General features: G+C 32.8%; 1 protein-coding gene across 1 annotated transcript in view; it reads left to right on the top strand.

Annotated features, from left to right (window-relative positions):
- The window catches only part of ko (Stork-head domain-containing protein knockout), a 364,781-nt gene that overhangs the window by 58,618 nt on the left and 281,363 nt on the right, over positions 1-24,800 (top strand). The window contains exon 2 of the mRNA XM_085952081.1: positions 13,839-13,888. The gene's annotated coding sequence lies outside the window, so the exon portion shown is untranslated. The remainder of the gene's footprint in view (positions 1-13,838; positions 13,889-24,800) is intronic.

The following is a 24,800-nucleotide window of genomic DNA, read 5'->3' as shown; positions in this document are numbered from 1 at the left end:
CTTGTAACAAAAACATCTTACGATTGCCACAATTTCCGCCAACACACAATTATTTTGACACTCCAAGCCAAATAATTCATAAAGCAATATTGTTCGTTTTTGCACCGAAAACGCTGTACTTTCAACGAATTTTCGCATTAATAGTGGAAAGCATACTAAGGCGGATCTCGCATTTCAAAGTCGCTTAAAATGAATGGCCAGAGCGAAAATAATCCCCGGATCGAAACGAGTATTTGAATCCGTTTCTAGTTTAGTTAATTATTTCATATATACATAGTACATTCTATTCTTCTCTTCTTATTGGTCCTTTCCTCAGTTGGCCACGCCAGCAGTCGTCTTCTGGTCCGCATTCCCTGAAGGCTACCCAAAATTAATAGATTATCGGTCCAGACGATAAATATAACCGAAATATGGTGATACCAAATATCATAATGCCTAAATCCCCCATCAAAAATCCTCCAATCGACAGAGTTGGGAATATAATGATAATATTATTGTAACTGTAAATGAGTCAAGGCTAGACCAGGATGTACAGAAAAACAAACAAAAAGAAAGTTACCATTATCTGTTTCTGGGCAGACGAAGGATCGAGAGTAGGTACGGTCAGTCGGTAACCTACCCCGAGCCTCGAACGTCTAAACATCTAAATACAATTTGCCACATTTTTGCGCCAAAGCGTACGTTTGCAAAATAATGTTGCTAATAATAATTAATTGTCACTTGTCAAGCGAAATATACTTACGTAATACTTAATGTCCCTGAATCCATGTTTTTAATTAGTGGAAAAGTATAAATCAACACCCTACGTAAACCCATACCTATCAATGGGTATACCCAATTCACCTTATACCCCGTTTACACGAACGTTAACCGATTTTCGCAACCTGTCAAATAGTACTATAAAATGACAACATCGCTTCTCGCTTACTCTTGAAGACTGAGATTGGCGAGATAGTCAGCACTTTGACGTGTAAACAGTATCGCGATAGTTTAAAATAAACACTATTGCTGCAAGTAAATTCATGCACGTGTACAGGCGCTATTATCTCATTGACGCAACAAAAATTGACGACAACTTGTTTTTTTTGTAATTGGATCTTCAATAATATTATATAGATCTGGGCCGCCTGACGAAAAGTTATCTTAACAGATTTTTGTTTTACGAGAAATGGATGTATGTTACTCACGTGGTTAACCTATTACATTGAAAAACAATTTGTGATTCTTTTGCAAGACGCGGGATTCGAACGCGGGACCTTTGACCTAAAGCCCAGTAGCACCCTGTTATATTAATAATGCATTTTTAAACAAACAAATTGAATAATAATACTCATCATCAAACCCAAAATGTTTATACTATGTTAAGAGACTTTTAGTCAATTCTTTACGGTGATGACGATCAGTTTTTGATGGAAATGTATTATATTGATATTAATTTTAATATTTAAATAAGTAGAACTATTTTTACATATTGTGTTTTATTGTAATAATTGAGACTCTCAGTGTAATTAAAAACGATTGCAGAGTGTTATATTTTATATAATTTTGAACGAAATAACAGATCAGTATCTCTGAGTATAAAACTGTGCGCACGGCCGATTCGGATAGAAGTTATTGTCGCGATGCTATGTTATACTTAGGTGCTCTGTGGAGTCTCATTCATTTCTGCGAGATGAAATTTCATCTCGGAAACCCGTCCCCTCACCCCTCCCCTTCTTGCGATCGTCACGCTTGGGAAATGGACCTTAGTATGAGTTCTTTTGACGTTAACGTAATTACTGCCGTCTAACGTACTTACCTGTATCGTACAATGTTTCGACACGTCACAAAAAAATTACTACGGTATTGTTTTTATTGAATTGTTATCTCGCTCTCGGTTGTTACTTTGGAGATTTGCCGATGGAAACTCTTCTCTCCTGACGGATATTTCGATTCAAAGTCGACCTCGAACCTCGATCTCTGACATGGTTTACTGAAATAGATTTATTTCAGGATATAAATAGTCCAAATTAATTAAAATATAATAATAAGTAACTAAGTTATAGTTTTGTTATGAATTGAACGTGTGACCTACTATAAATATTTAGGAACAATGATGGATCACTCACCTTTTACTTTACTTTTCATACTATTTTTGTAAAACTCCTTATATTTATTTCTTCTTTACACTGTTTCTTTGTTTTTAAATGCCACGTTGTGAACGTCTTAAATCTATAATTTTTAATGTTCACGGTATGTAAAATAAATAAAATTTGAATTGAATTTGACTTGAAATTTGAAATAAAAACAAAAATTGAGATAGCAAGTAATGCCTTCTCAAAATGCGATGTCTCTTTAGTAATCGAGACCTTAACATTGACCTGAACTGAAACTGCATATTATTCTTCGTTGTTATGTTCTTTCATTTCTATGGTATGAAGATATGGACGCTAAATCAGTGACGGATAGTTAAGGCTTTTGAAATGTGGCGGTATACACACATCTTCAAAATTCCTTGGACTGACTGGGTGACAAATTTTTATGTTCTCAAATGAACGAGAAATGACTGAGAAGTTTTACTAGTATCACAACCAGAAAGCTACAGTAGTGCCATGGCCACATATGATGAGGGGACAAAAATACCGGATTCCAATTTTATCCAAGGAAATACTAATGGTAAACATAGCAGAGGACGATACCGCATTTCATGGCTGGACATCTGTGATTACTACGAGTGTAGCTGTGTGAATTGTTCCAGGTAGCAGATAATAGCACATTATTTATAGTTCTGATTGGATTAAACGATCTGTGTTAGGGGATGTTACCATAAAGAATATGTAAATTGGATTGAATTAGTTTAAGCTGGCTGAGAATTGAATTCAAAAGCAACCTCCTGTGATGCATAAAAAACTAGAAGCCAATGGTCCATCAGTAAAAGAAACGTTCAGAAACTATCCCATCATGTAAAGGTGTATGCTGTACATAACGCTTAATTACAAAAATTAAATGATTGGATAAGGGAACTAATAAGGGTATGTAATATGGTTTGCTGATAATTTTTAATTGGGGAGGATATAATAATATATGACTTGAAAAGACAGTCAGTAAATCTAGTCATCAAGTACAATTTAAGAGGCTTAAAAGCTAGTCGTCGTGAACATTGGATTAATAAGATAATTAATTTAGTTCTGCGGACTTACACGAAAATTGTTATATAATATAATCACTGAGAGGAATGGATTCAATTTGGAGGGACCTTCATTTTTAACATTGAACAGATTCAGGCTGATGATGAAGTTAATTATATAATAATAAGACGAATTATTGAGATGCAATAGCATAGTAAATTAAAAACATAATTACTTCATTAAAAATAATTGAAAATAAAATTGAAGAATTTGTAGAAGCAAATTGAAACGAATCGAGATACGTAATTAATATATTAATGAATTCTTAAGGTTCCGCTCTATACAGCATATTTACGCATACTAACATTATGCAATAGCACACACATTACCATTTAATCAAATACTATCATCAGGCATTAGAATGTAATGTTCTTCAATCAAAACAAAAAAGTAAATAGTTGTCAATGAATAACATTTTATATTTTTTTTATAAAAAACTAACACACATGTTATAAAAATTCGGCCATTTAGAATGAGATATTTAACTATTTCCTTTAGCTTATTAAACGTACAATTTTCGGAAAATTAACCCCGACGATTCCAATCTTTGGTGATGTTTAGTAATTTACAATATAATCGCGTTAATGTATGGGTATCTAGCAGTGACGTTCCGAGACAAAATAAATGCCGCCCCTAGGCAATGCCAAAATGCCGCCACATTTTTTTATACAGTACTTTTTATCATTCTTTCATGACTCCAATATCTAAGAAATGTGTTGTATGGATACATTACCAACAAGATATACTTATACCACTAAATCTAATTTAAATGCCACCTCTGCTTCAATAGACAATATTGCGAGTCTACGGCTTCAGATTGGTACTCGTACATTTAAAAATACATCTGACAACTTCATAAACTCGCGAGTGGCATATTTGGATAAATTTTAAATGAGGTATGCACGTGTCATTGCTATTCACGAAGAACGTGACGTCCAAGGACAGCGGAAGAAAACTAGACATCGCAAAACCGACAAAAAAATAAAGTCCTGTTAAAACTTTTATAGTACCTACACTTTTTGTTTCCAACCAGTGAGGTTAATTTTTTAATTGAAGGATATTTCCGTTATTATAAAGTTTATGTAGATATTTATATATATACCAAATGATTCTCCTCGAGTTGCCGCCCTTTGGGCAACTGCCGCCCCCAAGCAACGCTCAATCTGCCTACCCCCACGGGACGTCACTGGTATCTAGTCATCACTGGATCTAGTAAAAGTAAATTATCATGTTCGCTTCTAACGGAACATAATATAAGCTTCCACAGATTTTTACGAGGCAATGTTGTTTACCATTCATCAAACACATTGAGAAATAGAATGAATTTTATGACCAGTCGCGAGTTTGAAGCCTCTTTAGCAACGAAGTCAACGTGAGTGCAACGATAAATGAAGTTTTTGATTTTTAAAAAATATAATATTATAAAACTTGTTATTAGCTGTTTAAAATTTTATGTTGTTAACCAAAAAAATATCCTTCTTTATGAATATGTTTACATTATTTTATTAGGTATTCAAAGTTGCATCTTAAATGCATGTGTTTGAATGTATTAATTTACCAGTGAATAAATACAATGAAGTTCAAACGTTCTCTAACCGTAAATAGTCTGACTGTTTTAAATATTTTTTTCATACAATGTCATTTACAATGTCACCGTGAATGCGATGGAATAACATATTTTCTCACGAAGACGTGACGCAACACTACTTGATGTCTTTAAGATGGCCGCGTATTAAATCACAATGAAAATAGTAATTTCTGAGTCTTATGACAGTAGGCAATATGGTGTAATTAAAAACGTAAAAGTGTTTTGTTTTGTTTCTCGGAATCTCTAATTGAATGTGAATAATTCATTATGCAACCAAATTTAACATTTCCCGCGGCGAATAATTTAGAATGCGACAGGAAATGGTGGACATTTTAGAACCATTCATGGGACCGCACCGATTTTATTTACAGACGGTTGACCTTGAACGGTATAGGAAATCACTGTCAAAATTTGGTAGAAATCTGTCTATTTCTCTATCGTTAAAAATCATTTTTCATATGAGAAATCATTTGAATGCGTACCTACTATTTATAGCAATCATAATGCAAAATAACACTTATATTAATAATTTATTATCACTCAAAACGGTTATTTTATGTATAAAAACCAAAAAAATAAAGGATTCCCAACATCGTAATCTATACGGACAATATACGAGGATATCATTTATGTAATATTTTATATTATAACAGGATATAATTATTACAAATTTATTGATTATTTAAAGTAACAGCGACACAATAGAGATTAAAATGTGTGTATTTATTTTTGACACGCATACGACAGAAGTGATTTTTCTTTTACTTCTCTGTTATCATTCTCTGACACGTAGAACATAAGTACCAGGTATAATAAATTGTATAGGTTTATTTTAAAATATGTTCTATACTCTCAGAGGTAGAATTACTAAATCTTGCTAATTTTAACCCCGACCGCTGGTTATTTATTATGAATTAATTTTTTTCTTTGGTGAATTTCTGCATCATTGGTGAGACAGATAAACATATCCAAGTAGATATAATGTATTAACGTATATTAATTCATATCAATAAATCTAATGGGAGAAGTAGATTATTTAGTAGAGATGAAAAACAAACAATTTTCAACTGTTGATTAAATAATTTTATATATCCAAGCTCGGTATACAATTTGTTGGCCGACTAATCACCATTAAAAAATCTATGGTCATCATAAGACAACATAAGCCATTCCAAGATATTAAAAATGTTTACGTACATAGGTACTTGTCGTTAGTACGGAGTATTGTTGAATAATATGTACATGTAGCTACATTATTTGGAGTTCTTATGAGGTTTCGTATAAGCTTGTTTTAAAGCATCTTCATTTGGACTTATATAAGTACTCACTTTCCTTTATGGATGAAAACTTTGAGCGGTTTGTATTGCGCTTTGTAAGATTGTTTTTGTCCAGAATTAAAAATTTTTTTTTCGCTAAGAGTATACTTTGGTTTGTATTTAATTGTAGTAGGTATCTATAACTTAATTTATAATTTATTTAACTGTTCTTTTTATTCTAAATGTCGTGCTGTGAACGTCTTGAATTATTAATTTGTTGTGTAGTAAATATATATTTTTAAAATGAATAAATAATAATCATATTCACTGGTATTTATTTTTCGATTTCAAACATTGTTTATAATTTTAAATATAAAAATTTCTCGATTCAAACGTTATCTTATAATTTTGAAGTGAAATAAGAAAAATATTAAATTAGAAATATAATACTCTTTTTTCATTTCCAGCTAAGCAGACAGCGATTCTTGTATATTGCATAATTATTTGAACATAAAATTTGTCCTATAAACAACGAATTATCACACTGTTGTTATGAATAATAGAAGATTGTTATTAGCTACTATGTACCTTGTAGAGTAGCTGCAGAACAGATGTAATGTAATTGCAGTGCTCACGTAATATCAACGTTCGTGCAAAATCACAATCCTTGCGTTAAGATCTCCCATCCGAGACAATCCGCAGGTGCATCTTCACAGTCCGCAGTAAAAATGAAATAATACTCAGTCGGATAGGCTGTTCACTCCTCACTCTCGCCTGACTCTAATGCTTAATAGCTTCACGCCTGCCGCTTTCGGCGAACTCAACAACCGAACAGTAAGTAACTTACAACTTGCGACTTTACTTGCCGCTTCTTCTTGCCGCAATTTTCTGCGGAAACATTTTTGCGGGGAAGTCCGCACGACGTAAGAACCGGAAGTTTCCTTTTACTTGTCGTGGAATGAAATCTTGCGCATCCTATAAATCAAATAGAGTATTTACATCATGATCACAAATCATATTTGATGGTTATATTTTATTATAATTTATGATTGTAAATGATAGTGTTATACTGATTTTCGCTGCTGTCTGCTGTTTGCCACAGTGTATCAGTGGCGAAGGGTGGAGGTAGGCTATTAAGATCCACCATACATAGTGCACACTAAACTTTGTCAGTCATACGTATTAATTGTTTTCATTGGAATAAAACTACAATTACAGTTGGTGTTCGTTAATTTTTTAAATCCAATTAAACCCTGCGAAACCAAGCCATAATAAATAATAATCAAAAAACACTCGTCTATCTATAAAATTTCTAAAATTATGCAATTAAATCATACATAACTTTGGATATTTTATTGATGTAATAATATTTTTATCTATTATAGTTTGGGTTAGGCAGGGCTTAATGAATTTAAAAAAAATAACCAACATGTGTCATATTATGTATTATTAATTCATTGAAAACAAATAAGTGTGAATTGTTGTTTAATTTAATAAAACGCAATTTTTTTCGTAGTACCTACTTATTCAACTTTCAATCAATAAATTAGGACCGGTTCCATCCTCTTCAGAGGGACATTTTCAACTGAATACATTTTTTTTAAAACAATATTTATCAAACAAAATCCAAAGTGACAGAAATAATATAACAATAGGTACATAAATTACCCGTCCAATAATACTTTCCCAATAACAAATTAATTTAAAATTAATTAGGTTGGACATTAATATTTCATACTACATCAGGGGCACTAAACAAATTATTTTAAAATATTAACAAAACACAAAATACGAAACAATCAACACTTACAATAACATTAATATCAACAAATATTTATGATTAGTCAAAATTTACAATAAAAAATATATAAAAAATAAAATAAACAATATTATCAATTGAAGTAAGATCGAATACAAAAACATCAACAGCCCACCTCCACCCTTCGCTACTGCTATGGACCCCTCCCCCCCAGCAACGGAAAAATACTTAGGAAAAAATTATTTAGGAAAATGAAATATATTTCTATAATACGTATTATATTATGATATATCTATAATCTACACATAATATATTATATATTTGTCATGTGAATAAGCACGATAACTTTGTTTCAGCATATTATTTCTTTCATAATTTTTTCAATAACTTTTCTATCAGATCGAACAATACAATAAATAGCAAGGAAGTTATTGTCAACTTCGCCATATTGAATAATAATATTAGACTGCACGCAAAAGTCTTGCAAATAATCACGTGCCGCGCATATCCGATTCTATAACAATAATATATCACTTTCGATCCATATCCGACTTTAGATATCGCAAATAAGCGAGTCGAGATATTGCAGATAAATAATACATTGTTATAATATTTTAACACATGTTTTATGTTACATCATTTCAAGAAAGTATCATCTTTTTATTTCTCTATCAAGTATATTTTTTAATATTTATAATATTACATAATTATTTAGTATGCACAAAGAAGAAAAAAATAATTAAAACTACTATTTTACGAATAATATATAGTACGCTAGTGACAATGATATATTATTATTATTTAAAGAAAATAAACCAGTTGAATTAAACACATAAAAACAATAAATAACATATTATATTATACGCCATATTTCAATAAAATAAAAACTTGTTTTAAAAAGGTACTTACCTAACAACCCAACCTAACCTAACCGAAAATAATACATCCATATTCGTTGTATAATAATGTATGTTATTTGCTATATTATTTTTAATTGGTTTGACAAGTATGTCATCATCATCAGACTGAATCTATTCACTGCCGGATTAAGGCCTCTTCAAGCTGATTCCACTTCTCTCGGTCTTCTGCGTTGCGTTGCCACGTACTTCCTCAGACCCTTATCATTTCATCGATACAGCGGCCCCTAGGTCTACCTAGCGGACGCTTTGTACCTCTTGGATACCACTGGATGACTAAATTTGTCAAACGATTGTACCTCCGAGCTATATATTCGAGCTATTGAAGATTGAAAAGTTTGCTCATTCCCGATATTATCAATAAATGTTTGCCTTCATCTTAAAGAAAATATGTACTTACTTAGGTCTTTTTTGTATAAGTTTTTTAAAAACTTATACTAAACCAATATAAATTATTATAAAATATTTTCATTCTGAAAAATAAAGTGAAATTTATGACGCTTATTCTGCGCTTAATTTAATATTATGCACTTTTTAACTCACAGCCGATATTACTAATTATATCTTTGAAACAAGTTATATGCAGGTACTATTTATTACCAAGTGAAATTATTTTATCTACCCATAATAAAGTAACGTGTAGTATAAATAACATATGAACGTAAATGCATATCTCTTAGATATCCGTTCAGGGGTCAAAGTTGCCGCATGGAGAAGCTGCATTCTGAAATTGCATTGAACACAAACATGCAATATCTCCATCCTCACTGTTTCAAAAACTATAATCTCTAAAGCACTTACCAAACTTGACTGACGTGATAAATATTATGATCAAAATGCTTTATTCAAAATCCACATAAGTTACATTGTTATTTTGTAGTTAGTATAATATAATAGGTAATCGAGTAATAATTTTAGTTTACCAAGCATATTAGGAGAAAAATTAAACATTGTTACGAGATATTTGATTCTAGTAGCTTCATGTTGAACTGAATACAGCTTCGAAGTGTTGCACAGGTGGTATCACGACAAAATGTAAATCCGTTTAGAGAGGCTTTTCACTTTTATTTACCATTGTAATATTATTTTTGTTTCTAGGAACTGGAGGCGGATGGCATTAATATTTCCTATATGTAGTATTAAACTAACAGTTCAGTGTCAAAATACCAAATATAAAATATAGGCATAAGGAGCATAATATTAAATTTAGTAATATTTCTTTATTTTGCTAATTGATTGTCAAATCCAAATTAACACGTTAATTACAAAATTAATTAAAAGGGCCCGTAAGCATAATAGAAGAACTGAACTGATTTTTAGAAATAATATTAATACGATAAGCATTTTCTATCGAGTACGTATTTATTATTTACCTCTGTCCAACCGGGACTTTTCATCATCAAAGAACACCAAAAACAGAAGATATGTATAAAAATTATATCATATGTCGAAAAAGTTCAAAAAATAAACGAAATAAAGAATTAAACTAATAAAATATTGTATCATCATCATCATCAGCCTGAATCTATCCACTGCTGGATGAAGGCCTCTTCAAGTTGCTTCCACTTCTCTCGGTCCTGTGCATTGCGTTGCCACGTACTTCCGCAGAACTTTATCATTTCATCGATCCAGCGGCCTCTAGGTCTACCTTGTGGACGTTTTGTACTTCTTGGATACCACTGGATGACTAGATTTGTCCAACGATTGTCTCTTCTTCGAGCTATGTGTCCAGCCCATCTCCATTTAAGGCTTTTAATAAACTTTATTACATCGCAAACCCTTGTCTGCTTCCTTATCCACTCATTCCTCTTTTTGTCCTTTCGCGTTATGCCCAGCATGCACCTCTCCATACCACGTTGTGCTACTCTAAGTTTCTGGATCTCTCTTTTACTTAGGGCCCATGTTTCACACGCATATGTCATCACGGGAAGCACACACTGGTTGAACACTTTGCGCTTTAGGCACAGTGGAAGGTCACTTTTGAAGACATTATTCAGGCGGCCAAAAGCACTCCAGCCTAGCTTTACTCTGCGAACAATTTCATCAAATATACATCCATCTATAGATACTTGTTGTCCCAGATAGATGTAGCTTTTCACCTGTTCGAGCTGAGTGCCATTGATGAGGATCTCTTTTTGGCCTGCAAAGCAGTTGAACATGACTTTCGTCTTTGTTACATTTATTTTCAAACCTACTTTGTTGCTTACTTCAGCGAGTTCCTGCATTCTGCTTTGGAGGTCTTCTGAGTCTTGCGAGAAAATTACTATGTCATCGGCAAAGCGCAGATGACTCAGGTATTCTCCATTTATGGGGATCCCTTTGTCATTCCAGTCAAGTTGCCTGAATAAGTCTTCAAGGGTAGCTGTAAATAGTTTAGGTGAGATTGTATCACCTTGTCGGACTCCTTTGCTGATAGGAAATCTGCGCGATGGTTTATGGAGATTTACAGATGCTGTTGCGCTACTGTATATATTATTGAAAATATTTATATAGCGTCCAAGGATTCCTTGTTTTCTGAGTGCGTCGAGTATTGAACATTTCTTTATCGAATCAAACGCCTTCTCATCACTTTGCAAAACCCTCCGAAGGAAGATTAGAGAAGACCTTCGTAAATTCAATGTAAACCTCATACAAGCAATTGTGAAAGCAGGCAGAAGTCTAAACAAAAACAAGCAATGCTTGTCGATAGGAAAACGTCAAATCACAGCACTAAAAGCAAAAGATGGTTCTATCGTCAGAAATTGGGAACACTTGTTAAGCCGAGTTGAAGAGTTCTACAGCGATCTCTACAGTGATGACACTGACAATACGACTATAGACTTAGATCTTCAGAGAAATGGAAATTCGGAAGACCATACTCCCGAAATTACATCCTGGGAAGTAACCCATGCTTTAAATTACATGAAAAGTGGGAAAGCCCCCGGGGAAGACGGTTTAACGATAGATATCCTCAAAAAAGCAGGAAAGGATGCAAATGAAGTACTTGCACAATTGTTCACAGCCTGCATATGCAAAGAGGATGTCCCAGAGGTATGGAAAAATGCCAGCATTGTCATTCTTCACAAAAAAGGTGACAGAGAAGACCTAGCAAATTATCGTCCAATAAGTCTACTCCCTATTCTCTACAAGACGTTCACAAAAATTCTCTCAAACCGTCTGCAAAATGTACTAGACGAGAACCAACCGAGAGAACAAGCCGGATTTAGAGGAGGATACAGCACTATGGACCATATCCAAGTCGTCAGAGAAATCATAGAGCGGTACCAGGAATACAAACTGCCACTATGCATGGGTTTTATAAAATATTGTATATACAAGCATAAAATAAATAAAAGCTAATAATATTTAAACGGCCAATCAACAAAATTTTCTCAAAAAATGGAAAGCGTTTTTGCTAGAATTCATAACAAAATTAATACATACTAATACGAACAAATTCACATCGTAAATATCTCAAGCATATAAGACTTAAATTTATTCTATCTGTTAAACATTCATATAATTGACACTGAAGAGATTTCAATCGAAAGTAGTTAATCTTTTATTCAATGCTTTGTTAAAGATTCTTCAGTTTTTAGCGCCATACATTAAGTGAATGTGGATTCATCGAAGCGTTATACAAAAATAATATTATACTTACTAGAATATTTTTCTCTTGTAATCACTGATCTCTGAAGTAGCTAACTTTACTATTTAGTTATGGTTTCGCTACTAAGTTTGCAACGTTTGATACTGTCTATTGTACATATTGTATCCATTCATGTTATTGCATTCTGGTACAATCTTAATATTTCTTTGCAAAAATTACGCAACATCAATTAAACATAGCGGCGGAATTATTCATGTGAAAATAAAAATAGTCGGGTGCAAAAAAAAAACGAAAGTTGCTACTTAATTCTTATTATTGAATCATCGACAACAGGGGAGGTCAACTTTTTTTGTCGTTACGATAGCGACCTATGTACTTACCAAAATCACTGGAAAAGAAAAAATATATATAACATTTAAAGATTACGATTTGTCTTCGGTAATTTTGAATATAAAAGGGTCGTTTATTAAGTATGTAAATTTAAAGAAGAACAAATATTTTCGTAAATGTTTAGGGTATTTTAGACTAAATTCAAGCTTCCTCATTTATCACCAGAAAATTTGGTTATTATTTCTAAATAATCAAAACTACGCGCTATCTGGAAGTTTACTTAAGAGTTTTCTATAGGTACGGAACACAGTATTTTCTCCTTTTGTGGAGGCATAGTTTAAAAAAAGCCGAAGAGCAAATTGAAATGCTTTAATCGATATTTTGTCAAAAACAAGTTTTGTTATACCTATGCATTGGGAGGAAATAATATATATTTTCTGACAGAATTAAAAATTGAGGCATAGAAAATTTCTGAAAATCTCATGTCTCAGATGTAGACTGTAACTCAGATAATTAATATTTTTTCCGACATGTTGATATTTTTTAAAATTAATCATAAGATGATTGAGTTATATATTATCAGAAACTAAGTAATGTGCACATGTTGATCAAAATTTAGCAAGTGATGCACTAACTTTAAAACACTCTTCATGATCCAAAGTATCCAGTTGAAAGACAATAGGCTATAGAAGTAGGTACCTAAGTAGTTATTTTATAAAACAAAGCGTAGTGGCCGGATATTAGCTGCAACTAGGGTCTTTTAAAAAACGAATATAATATACGATTTTGCCAAATTACGAATACGGTCGCAATCAACCTGTTGGTCATATCTGATAAACCTATGAGTACATAATATTGTAATATGTTAACTGCCAATCAATTCGTTTATTTTGACTTGATATATTAAGTATTATATTTTTTGTAAATAAAAAATGTGATATCTGCTCAAAAAACCATTGCAAGGCGAGTATACATATAATATGGAGATCGTGTGCGTTTTTGTAAATTCTGAAAAAACACAACTCTATAAATACTAAACGTTTTTTGAATCTATCTTATAAAATATATCACCTAAGTTAAAGTTGTCGATAAAAATATTTTATTTCCTTACAACTTATTATGTAAGTATCTATCTACAGATATGAATAATGTTGAAATTATAATGTAATATCACTTATTTAAATAATTATTAATGTGATTTATTTACTAATATAAATGTGTTTATTTTACAGATAACTTCAGATAGTTCATTTCAGCTGAAGGATTTCATCTAGATAATAAGGTAATAACTAATAACATTATTTTTAGCCATTAAGAATACAATGGATAATATAATAATATACGAGTATTTATTTATATAGTCTATAAACGAATACACAATAAGTAGAAACATTATGGAACTTAAATTATTTTAACGCTAATAACGTAATAACATCACTAACATCTTTATTCTTCATACAAAACAAACATAAAACATAACATAAAACAAAAAGTTATTGCCGTTGTAATATAAATTAATTATTAACAATCCTGACCAGTTTTGTTGGCTTAAAAATATAGTACAAAAGCGGGCAAAAGCGGCTCTTCGTTGGGTTAATTGCGACTTCCAATATCTCTTGATAAAAATATAGGTATTTTCTTTCCCCATTACCTATACTTATTTTCGCGAGTTTTCCTTTCTAAATGTTGCAAGTGACAAGATGCGCATATATGAATGCAACTATCAAAGACGCGACTAAATTTTAAACTTATTATTTTGTGTTTTCTTTCTCGTTTTTTATTTTCTTGTATGTGTATTTTTTATACATTATATAGCAATTAAGATTTGTGTAGAAATGCAATTATATTTAAATTTGTGTATTTAATACTACTTGAGAACGTGACTCTGTATATATTAAAATCCAGAATGTGGCTCTCGTTGACTAAACTTCATGTATGCCCATCCCTGATATAGTATCTACCGACACCTTCTGATCTGATGTTTATTAACATATTGACTGCTGACTAGATAATTACTTTTTAATTGCCACATTTAAATGTGCATGCTAATTATTTCGAATGGCCACCTTAATCGTTACGCGCTGGGCGCGTCTTTAGCGTTTAATGTATTATTGAACTGACAACATGCTAATACTTATTTAGAGAAATTAATTTTACCGGTGTAACTGAAAATTTTCCTTTCGAGAAATTATATACGAGTATTTGGTTTTTCTGACCTGTCAATATTTTTTTTCTTTTCGGTGTCATTTGATTTGTTTGGTGTTTTAGGTAATCTAAATTGGCAATCGAAAGTTACCCTAACGAAATGTAAAAAAGTACTCCTTCAAATCTTTAGCATGCCTCCTGGGTTGAAGTTTGAAAAATATTTGTTTAGTTGATTGTCATAAAATTATATAATATACGTATATACTTATTGTTATTGCACAAAATTGCAACAGTATAGGGTTGATTTGTTGTTTTCAATAAACTATCTATAACGTATATTATAAAATATAATTATATAATAAAAAAACCTATGCATCTATTTATGATTATTTAAATGTATTTAGTATTAATTAACCTATGCGAGATGGCAAGATGACATCATAAAAACAGCGGGCCCAAATTGGCTAGAAATAGCCAAAAACAAAGAGTCTAGTGGCCTTCTCCCGAAGAGAGGTTCTTACAAACCAAACGTACTAATTACATATCACTGTCTAATTTATAAACATTATCTAATAGTCTTATATACAAAATAAAAAATCTTAATATATATATATTATATACAAAAATAATAATAATTAATTTTATATAAACTAGAAAATAAGTAGATAATACAATCATAGATAGATATATATACATAATATATATATTCATAGGTTATATATTATATATTCGTTAGATATAGTCAATTAACTGTCATTTACTTTTGTTTGTATGAAATAAAAAGGCTTTTTATATTTTTATATTATATTATAGTATTAATTAAACATTTGTAAAGTAACTAAGTAAATGGTTCTATGTGGATAATCGATTTTATAACTGCGAAATCATAACAATTATAACCGTTTCGTGTCTTCTTGACTTACTGCCATTGCTATTATGAAACAAATATTTGCATAACAATACAAATAATTGACCTGTGCCACCAAATTATATCATGTGTACTTAGTCGTAAGTGTACATATAAGTAAAGTGCACAGTTATTCTATTGTTTAACTCGCTTTTGTTGTAACGACCCGTCTAATTAGTGCAATTATTTTGATAGCATCAGCTATTCGACCACACATGTTCAAGACAGTCAATTTGCAGTGGTATACCAAACCGAATATAATATGAGTATTTTTTTTTTTTTTTTTACTAAGAAGATGAAAAATTACATAATAGCCCAGTAACGGCTCTTCTTAAAATTTCATTCATTAATTAATTTCGTCAATATTGCATATTTAAAAGATATAAATGGGTTTATATTACATACTTATATAAAAGTCATTCCAAGATCCATATACCACATAAAAAGAAATCCTACAATTACTTACTTCATGGCGCCCACATTCTGAAGCGGCCCCCCTACCTATCGCCAAGGTTAAAGGCAGTGTAACGTTTTATAGTGGCGTTTTTCACGTGGAGTTCAAGGTCAAATAAAATTCAGTGTATTTTTAGAGATTCTTTAACACATAGAATTATGGAGTTATCGACAATCATCACATAACAACCAAAAATTGCATCGGACTACCATACCAAATATATTTGTGCAATAACCCCGGAGCAAAATAGCGCCGCAGGCGACTTTTTTACAATTATAGCAAATTGAAGATGTGTGTTTATCTCATTTATCTGGTCGATCAGCCACGCAGGGCCCGGGCCTCTGGGCTAGAACACTGTCAACCCCCATTGTGGGAACCATGACTTACTTATTTACTTCACTCTGTCACGCCAGTTAGTGTTGGAACAAAGGGCAAGCCCAAGGTCGCCCCACTTCCCTCGGTTCAGCGCCACGTTTCGCGTCTCTCGCCGTGTGCAGCCATGCGGCGCGTAGATCGCTTTTGTAGCTCTTCTTCAGGGTGCGAAAGGGTCGAACATGGCGATGGAGCCCCTGAGGTTGTGCCAAACGAGTAAGGAGGGTCGCACTCTCTGGCAGCATCTGGAACACAATTAACTACATTACGATACCACAATTAGGTACTGCATGTCTCCAAAATTTCTTTTGATAAAATTATTCGATAAAATAATATAAAATTTTAACTTCAAAAAGATATCTTTCCATATTATTTGGCATTCATAAAAACCACTATTGTGAAATTATGTAAGTACGGAAATTATTGCAGATATTTCATAATTGTTGTGTATGAAACAAATATATTTTCTGTTAGTTGCTTCCTTTATAGATAAACAAACACATAAAGAAAAAAACTTTGTTTTTTTAGCTGGACGTGCGTATTATATAATATACAACATATATTTTTTTCTAATCAATAATATTAATAAGTTCTATCTGCCACCTCTATTTTATGTTGTAAAAGAGTTATGTGCTAAATCTCCATCAAGCACTGTTTTGTAATCCTATAATATTTTCATAAATATTATAATTTTTACGTCTTCATCTTATGATAATAATTATCACAAAAAAATATGACAATATTGATCTTGCTATATCCTTCGAAAGTTAATACAAAAATGTGGTATCTCGCGATAACGTCCTGTATGTTAGATAAATTATGGCGTCCGGATAGTATTAATTATATTATGTTCATCCCTGGAATATTGTAACAGATAGTAAGTATACAAAGACCATGTATTTGAATGTTACCTACCAATTGATTAGATTTATCGCAGATCGCTGTATGAACGGAATTCATCAAAGAAGAGTAGCAACATATTTGATTCATGAAAAAAAATAATCAAAGTTCACCATTGTTATTTTTTTACTATCTCGATTAGAGTTCTAAGAACGCCTGTGGTTAAATACCTTTACTGTTATAATTTATAATACTGATTGCCAAAATACTTGTGATGGTGCTCGCGAGTATTGCAGTTTCCAGACGCTCAATAAGTGCTCGTAAAACGTACTTCTGCTTCAATACATCGCCATTCCTGGCACGTGAACGGAAGTACTCCTTACATGGAGATTCCCTTTCCCAGGTGAGACTTATTATTATTGTTTACGTTGAATAATAAAGAACAAAAAAAACTCATCCGGTGAGTCATTAATCGCCGCAATGTCAATGAATGGGTCACTTTACCGGAGCGCCGCTTGATATGGTTCACCAAATTCATTCTTTGAAACTTTGAAGAATTAATATTAACATACTTTTCATTGATAACAACATGCCAGATAGAGTAATAAGATAATCTAGTCGGCCGAAATGCTAGATTTTCTCAAAATGAAAAACTTCAAAACTAATTCATAATAAATAATAATTAACTATTTCTTTTATTCAACGAATAATTCACAAGATTTAAGAATATATCATTCTGATTATTGAACATATATAATTTTGAAAAAAACTTTCTGAGAGAATATATTATAACCAATAGAAAAAATCTTTTTTGAAAAAAAAAACGACGTCGGTTAGTAATCAAAGTAATAGTAAACAGTTACCTACTTTGATTTAAGAAACAAAAATCAATTGCCAAAGTATCTTGATTTAGAAGAGCACTGATGAGTAGGTATTAAAATTGACCAATAGTGAAAATTTGTCACAATTAGTATGTCACCTCGTAGCATAGTGGCAATGCAACGGATAGGGCGTAAACCTATGAGATACAGGGGTATATGGTATAGAGATATAGGGGTTCGATTCCCCGTCGGGTTGGCTTACTTTTTTTCAAAAAAGATTTTTTCTATTGGTTATAATATTATATTCTCTCAGAAAGTGTTTTACAAAATCATATATAATTCATAATAATTATTGTAAACATTATTTTCATAATAACGAGAATTAGGAATTTTTAAAGAATAAGTATTTGAATCAATTGAAATAAATCATAATGCAGTATTTATTCCACATTATTTAATATACATAAAAACCGGTTTTATCCGCTTCAATCGGTCGTTGTCAACGGAATGGACAATGTTTGATTGAAACGGACGAAACTGATCTTGATCTGTATAAATAACGTACTTATCATAAATACTACATGTTGTGTATAATTTTATTTTGAGTCTGTAAAAATCCACTTTTGAACATAAACCTCTTATATTTTCTCCACTGCATCCAGTGGTGCGTTTTCCGCACCCAATTATAAGTTTGGCAGCCCATCTGCTATCAATTGTCTATCTAGTAGGGGGCATACAATATTTTAATGTCTAGTTTTAGGCCTATATTCTAGGATTTTATCGGTAACCTCGTTCATTGACTGCCAAACTTATTTAAAAAAAAATATTTATATATCTCAGAGACTATGGAAGCACTTTATATTCATTACCCCTTTTGAGAACCTTTGTACCCCCTTTCGACTCTCCCCCTTCTCACAAAGGGAGGAGGTCACTCTTAATTTGAGAATTACTGGTAGGTGGAAGTAGAAACAACATATTAAACAATCTAGCATTCACGTCGTAAAACTCCGTTTTTGAAACAACTTTTTTTGTTAGTTACACTCAGGATCATTCTGGAGACCTATTAACTTTGTAATTTCATTGTATTTATATTGAAAATATATAATATAAAGAGTATTTTGACGGAATATCTATAGCGTACGTTATATAAAATATCATGGCCATTGAATCATTTATGATTTTGACCTACGTGACAAAATCCAATTACTTTGTGTCTTGCAACAAGCTAATGATGTCCCATAATCATAATAAAACGCAAACCTTGAAAATTCACGTGATTAGATGGCACTACACGTCGAGACTATAAATCAATTAATATTTATTACATTAATTATATATGCTATATCCGGTAACAAAAAAGTACTTCACAAGAATCATCCTACACCTTACTAAGTATGTAAAACATATCTCCTTACCTAGATTTAGAGATAAATCGAACCGTCCTAACCAAATAAGGTACGATTTAATAAACGATAAAGCGGAATTTATGGCATACTGCTTTATATTTTTATAATTTATGCTAATACGACAGATCTAGACTAATACCTTATTATTAAATGAATTAAATCAATATGTACGAGTACGTGTGTAGAAAAAAAAATCAATGTCATTGAAGTAGTATTATAAACCTATTTAAAATAAAGCGAACAATATAGTAGATACTTATTCCACGTCGTTAAATAATACTCAGGATTGGTGTTGTCTGGTTAAATGTTACGCACAAAGCGCCTCTCATTACGCTGAGAGTGAAGAGGCGAAGTTGGACCTGGCTCGGCCACGTGCTGTGGATGCCAGAAGAGAACCTCAACCTGGCTTGTCTGTTCTTCAAGCCAACCGCATTTCGGCGTCCTGGAAAGCCGTTAACTACTATCTATAGAGTGTATACGGCGGAGCTACGGGATGTTGGTTTGACCTGGGAAAAGAAAGAAGACTGGCGAGTGATAAGGATTCTTGGAGGCGCCTCGTGGTGTCTATATGCTCTATCTAAGGAGCGGATATGGTCAAAGAAGAAGAAGAAATGTTACGTTTTCAACTGATGACTGTTTTAAACTGACAAAATTTACAATATTACATTATATTTCCGTTACAACTCTTTCCACCAAGAATTGACAGTTGACACCATTAAAGAAATTTATTTAACATGTTTATATAATTAGAATTATAATTGATTTTTCATTTATATTATTTAAATTTGAATACTTACGACACACTTAATTTATTTTTATATATGTATTGAATCGTTCATAAAATTAGTAAAGCGCCATAATAGAATTCTAGATTTTTCACATAACATATATTATTTTCACACCCTTATATATTTCAAATAATCTGAACTAGATAAGTACTTAAATCAAATAATTACAAGATAAAAAGAACTTTTTATATACCACGTTTTTTAAATTTCTGTTGAATCATATAATCTTGACAATTCCATGTATACAAATAAGGCAATTGCCAACAAATCATTTTTTTGCTATTTTGCAACAAACAAACAAATATAGAATATTGAAATGTCATTTTTTCCATAGTAACGTACGTATATATTAATAATTTAGTTCCTAGAAGCACCCCCTTAGCAACCAATAATAGTGGATTGGATTACGGATTTCTTCCGAAATAACTTTTCATACAAAACAGAATTAACTGAAAAGATGGCTAAAAGTATTAAAAAATGCATTGGCACCGTGTTCTGATATATTCTAAAAGTTTCGAATATCTAGCTAGTCGGGAAGTTAGTTAAAAATCAATTGCAAGATTTGTACTGGATAAACAACCACCGGACAAACAAGAATACGAGCTAAGAAAAACGTGGTAAAAATAATGATACACCACGATATTTTCTATCTCAAAATTTAAAAAATGCTGCTAAATCTCTTCGTGTTCCGAGTTGATTTTTCACAGTTGTCGTTATTTGGACGCCTATTACCTTTGTTGTCCAGATCCGGCGAATAAACAAGTAAATAATAAATAAATTACACGTTACATAATAATTTTGTCACAGAGCCTCGGCTGCTAAACTCTACAGCCACAAACAAACAAACGAACTCTGATCATGCGACGAACTTATTTCGAAATGCATTCAACATTCGTGAGAACTGAACTGGATGTGGCTTCTTATCGTGATGTCTGAATATGGCGAAGCCTCGCTGTCTTTGCATGCGATTAATTTATATCAGCGTTTACAGACACAACTGTCACCTGGAAATTTGAAATTATCCCATACAATCTATTTCGCAGTCTGCTTTGCAATATATAAGTCTTTTTAAATTCATTTCACATCAATCAATCAACGTTAATCCATCTCAATAAGAACGTATTTACTTATAATAACCCATCCGCATAGGTTGTGCCAATTTTAGACCGATTTATTTTTATTACCACCCACCTGACTGGAGGCTTTCGAGATGTGGCTGCATTTGCATACCTGAACTGATCACATTACCAATGATGAGGTTTTAAGATGACCCAATAAGACAAAAGAACATATTATAGCAGTAGCGAAGGGTGGAGGTAGGCTGTTAATATCCGACATAAATAGTGCAAAATAAACTCTGTGTATAATAAATACTTATTTGTACATACATAATTCTGAAAACACTCATGAGAGAATGCCAATAGAAAAAATCTTTTTCGAAAAAAGTAAGACACCCGGCAGGAATCGAACGTGCGCCTCTTGGGTATCGCGCCCTGTGCATTACCACTATGCTACGACTGCCATGCTTAATTGTGTCAAACTTTAACTTTTGGCTTTTATTAATACCTGCTCATTAGTGCTCTCCAAATTAAGTTACGGTAGGCGATCGATATTTGTATTCTAAATTAAAGTATTTATTACCTACTTTAATTACTAACTGACGTCACGGATCTCTCCAATATTTTCTGTTGCAACTTACTTGAACTTGCTCATAATTTTTAATTAACTATTCCTTTGATTCAACGATACAATACTTATTTGTTTTCATCATAACAACATTTGTAAATTGTAGTCTTAGTTCAATAAAAACAAATACGAATGACTGAGAAAGTTTAATATGCACTATTTATGTCGGATCTTAACAGCCTATCTCCACCCTTTGGCACTGACATATAGCTACTATTAAGGGTAAAAAAATTGCATACTTCAGTCATATTTACCGCAATGAGAATTATGATTTACTGCTACTCGTAATACAGGAAAATGTAGAAGAAAATGTAGGTAGAAGATGACTCTCTCGGCTATGCAACTTTCGTAAGTGGCACAATCCACAGCATTGGGAATATAATACTACTGTTACATGATAGGAAGGTGTACTACAAGTTGGTCGTACAATCTTCGATAGAAGACAGCACCAAAAGCAGAAGAAGTAGACTTTATAGCTACCCTATTTGACTTTCACGTGGCTGGGACATGTATTCCGGATGCCGCCAAAGAGTGCGGCACTTCGTACCCTTGTGGCACAGCCTCAAGGGTTCCGTCGCCGTGGCCGGCCCTCCCTCACCCTGCAGCGATGCTACAAAAGCGACCTACGTGCTGCAGGTCTGACATGGCGGGAGGCACAGGAGTTGGCGATGGACCGAGGGAAGTGGCGCCAACTTGTGCTTGCCCTATGCCCCAATGTTGGGACGTGACAGGGTGAAAGAGAAGAGAGATTTGACTCATACAAAATATAACCTATGTCTACTGTAAGATGGCTTTAAATTTATTAGCTAAATAAGAGACTTGTTGTACACAAACACGATATCATACAATAAAAGTAGGTGTGTAGATATTGCGAATTGCGAGGTGGGTTTTATGACTTTAAAAGTAACGAGGAGATAAGAAAGCGGACCATGCAGCTTCTCGTCGCATCGAAGGTGAAGATGCGACGCTGGACCACGTCACGGTTAGGTCACGTGCTACCGATACCACAAGAGAGTTTCAATGAGGTCCGACATCTCTTCAAGCCAACCAAACACCGGCCAAGGTCAAGGACAAGGCCGCTGACTATCATCAAGACTTGATATACAGCGCGACGGAGCTGTTGGCATGACTTGAGCAACAGGGGTCCTGAAGACGCCGCGTGGTGCCCAATGCATACCATTCCGTGTTTCGTTGCGCTATTCGTATTTTTTATTTTAATATCTTTTATTTAATTTATTTATATTAAAAAATTAAGTCCGGCATGGGCGCTAGTGGAACACATTAGTTAAATATTTTATATATAATAAACAATAGGGGCTACTATACTACTGAATATGTACATTTCATTAACGTTAGTTTTTTTAATAAGACATTTTCACAACAATCACAATCATTAAATGAAAAATCTAAATTGAATAAATGACTCATTGTCAAAAACTATTTCATTCATTTCCCGGTCAAAAACTTGAAAATTTAATTTACAGCTATTTTCTACTGTAATCCATCCACAGAAGTTAGAATTCTTCAGGCAATAATTTTCGGTAAAACGGTTTTGATGCAGTCACTAAAGTTTACAGTATTGATTGTGTTATTTCATACTTCAATGAACCAATTATTGTTATCTCTTTTAAGATCTTTGTGCAAACGTTCCGTAGATAATTTGTAAAATTCCAGCTATAAATAAGTGTATAAATTGCATTTAAAGTTGTTATTTTGAATATTGATTTGTACATTTTATCCGCAGTCAGCGTACCAAATCTAATATTACATTTTAAGACTACTAAATAATGTATCCGTACACGTGAAATAGAATGACAAATTAGGATAATATCTTATTGAGTATCAATTATTTTGAATTTTCATTAAGCCGTGTTAAAGTATAGAATATATGTACTAAAATCATCATTATCAGATGAGAATTCAACTCTATCATAAAATAAGCGATGTTTACTTTTCCCCGTTACTTCGATAGGTACTTACAAAAGATAAATTAATACAATTCCGTAATCAGTGTAATAGACGCTTTTGTATAAATAGAGACTTGCCCGCAGTGAATAAAAGGACGCACGTATTCAAATCCCGCGTTTTGTTAACATTTACATGCTGTTTTTCCTATGTAGATTTAGATGTTCAATTTAAATCCACCAGATCGAGAGAATATATAACTTTCATTCCGCGTAAAAATAATCAGTCATTGTTAAATAAAAATTTATATATGGTTTTATTCCCTCAGTAACCTATGCCTTTTTTGTAAATCTTGGGCATAAAGCCCATTGACGCAGCGAGTGCGGCGCTCGCGCAAAATTTCTACAAGTGGCGCGTAAATCAACGAAAATACAACGTAATCAAATACGCCAGCGCCCACTGGATTTCACGACGCATTATACGCGCCCGCCGCATCAATCATCATTATTTCGCGAATCACCGCTTCTCGGCGACACGAATGAAAGAAAATACAATGGAGTCCATCCATTGAACACGGCTACCAAAATTACGCTGCTCGAGGCCTCGTCATGAGAGGCACTGTAATAATAATTATTTTGTGCTGCTTGGGCCGCTTATTACATAGGTGAAGGGTAATGCGCGGCACGAGACGTGTGATTATGGTTATCTTTAAACGCTGCATACGCGGACTTCACCCGCTCGACGCGTTCTATGGGCACCATCGCTTGGGTACCATTTTATAAATGTGGTAAGTGATCTTGACGAGTGGCCATGTGCTATGTATGCCTCAAGAAAGTCCAGCGTCCAGCTAAACACCATCCACAGAGTTTA

The sequence above is a fragment of the Rhyacophila brunnea genome, unplaced genomic scaffold, assembly GCF_057557595.1.
Source record: "Rhyacophila brunnea isolate RB1 unplaced genomic scaffold, BYU_Rbru_1.0 scaffold_3, whole genome shotgun sequence".
Taxonomy (NCBI): Eukaryota; Metazoa; Arthropoda; class Insecta; order Trichoptera; family Rhyacophilidae; genus Rhyacophila; species Rhyacophila brunnea.
This window is presented reverse-complemented; position numbering and strand designations above follow the sequence as displayed.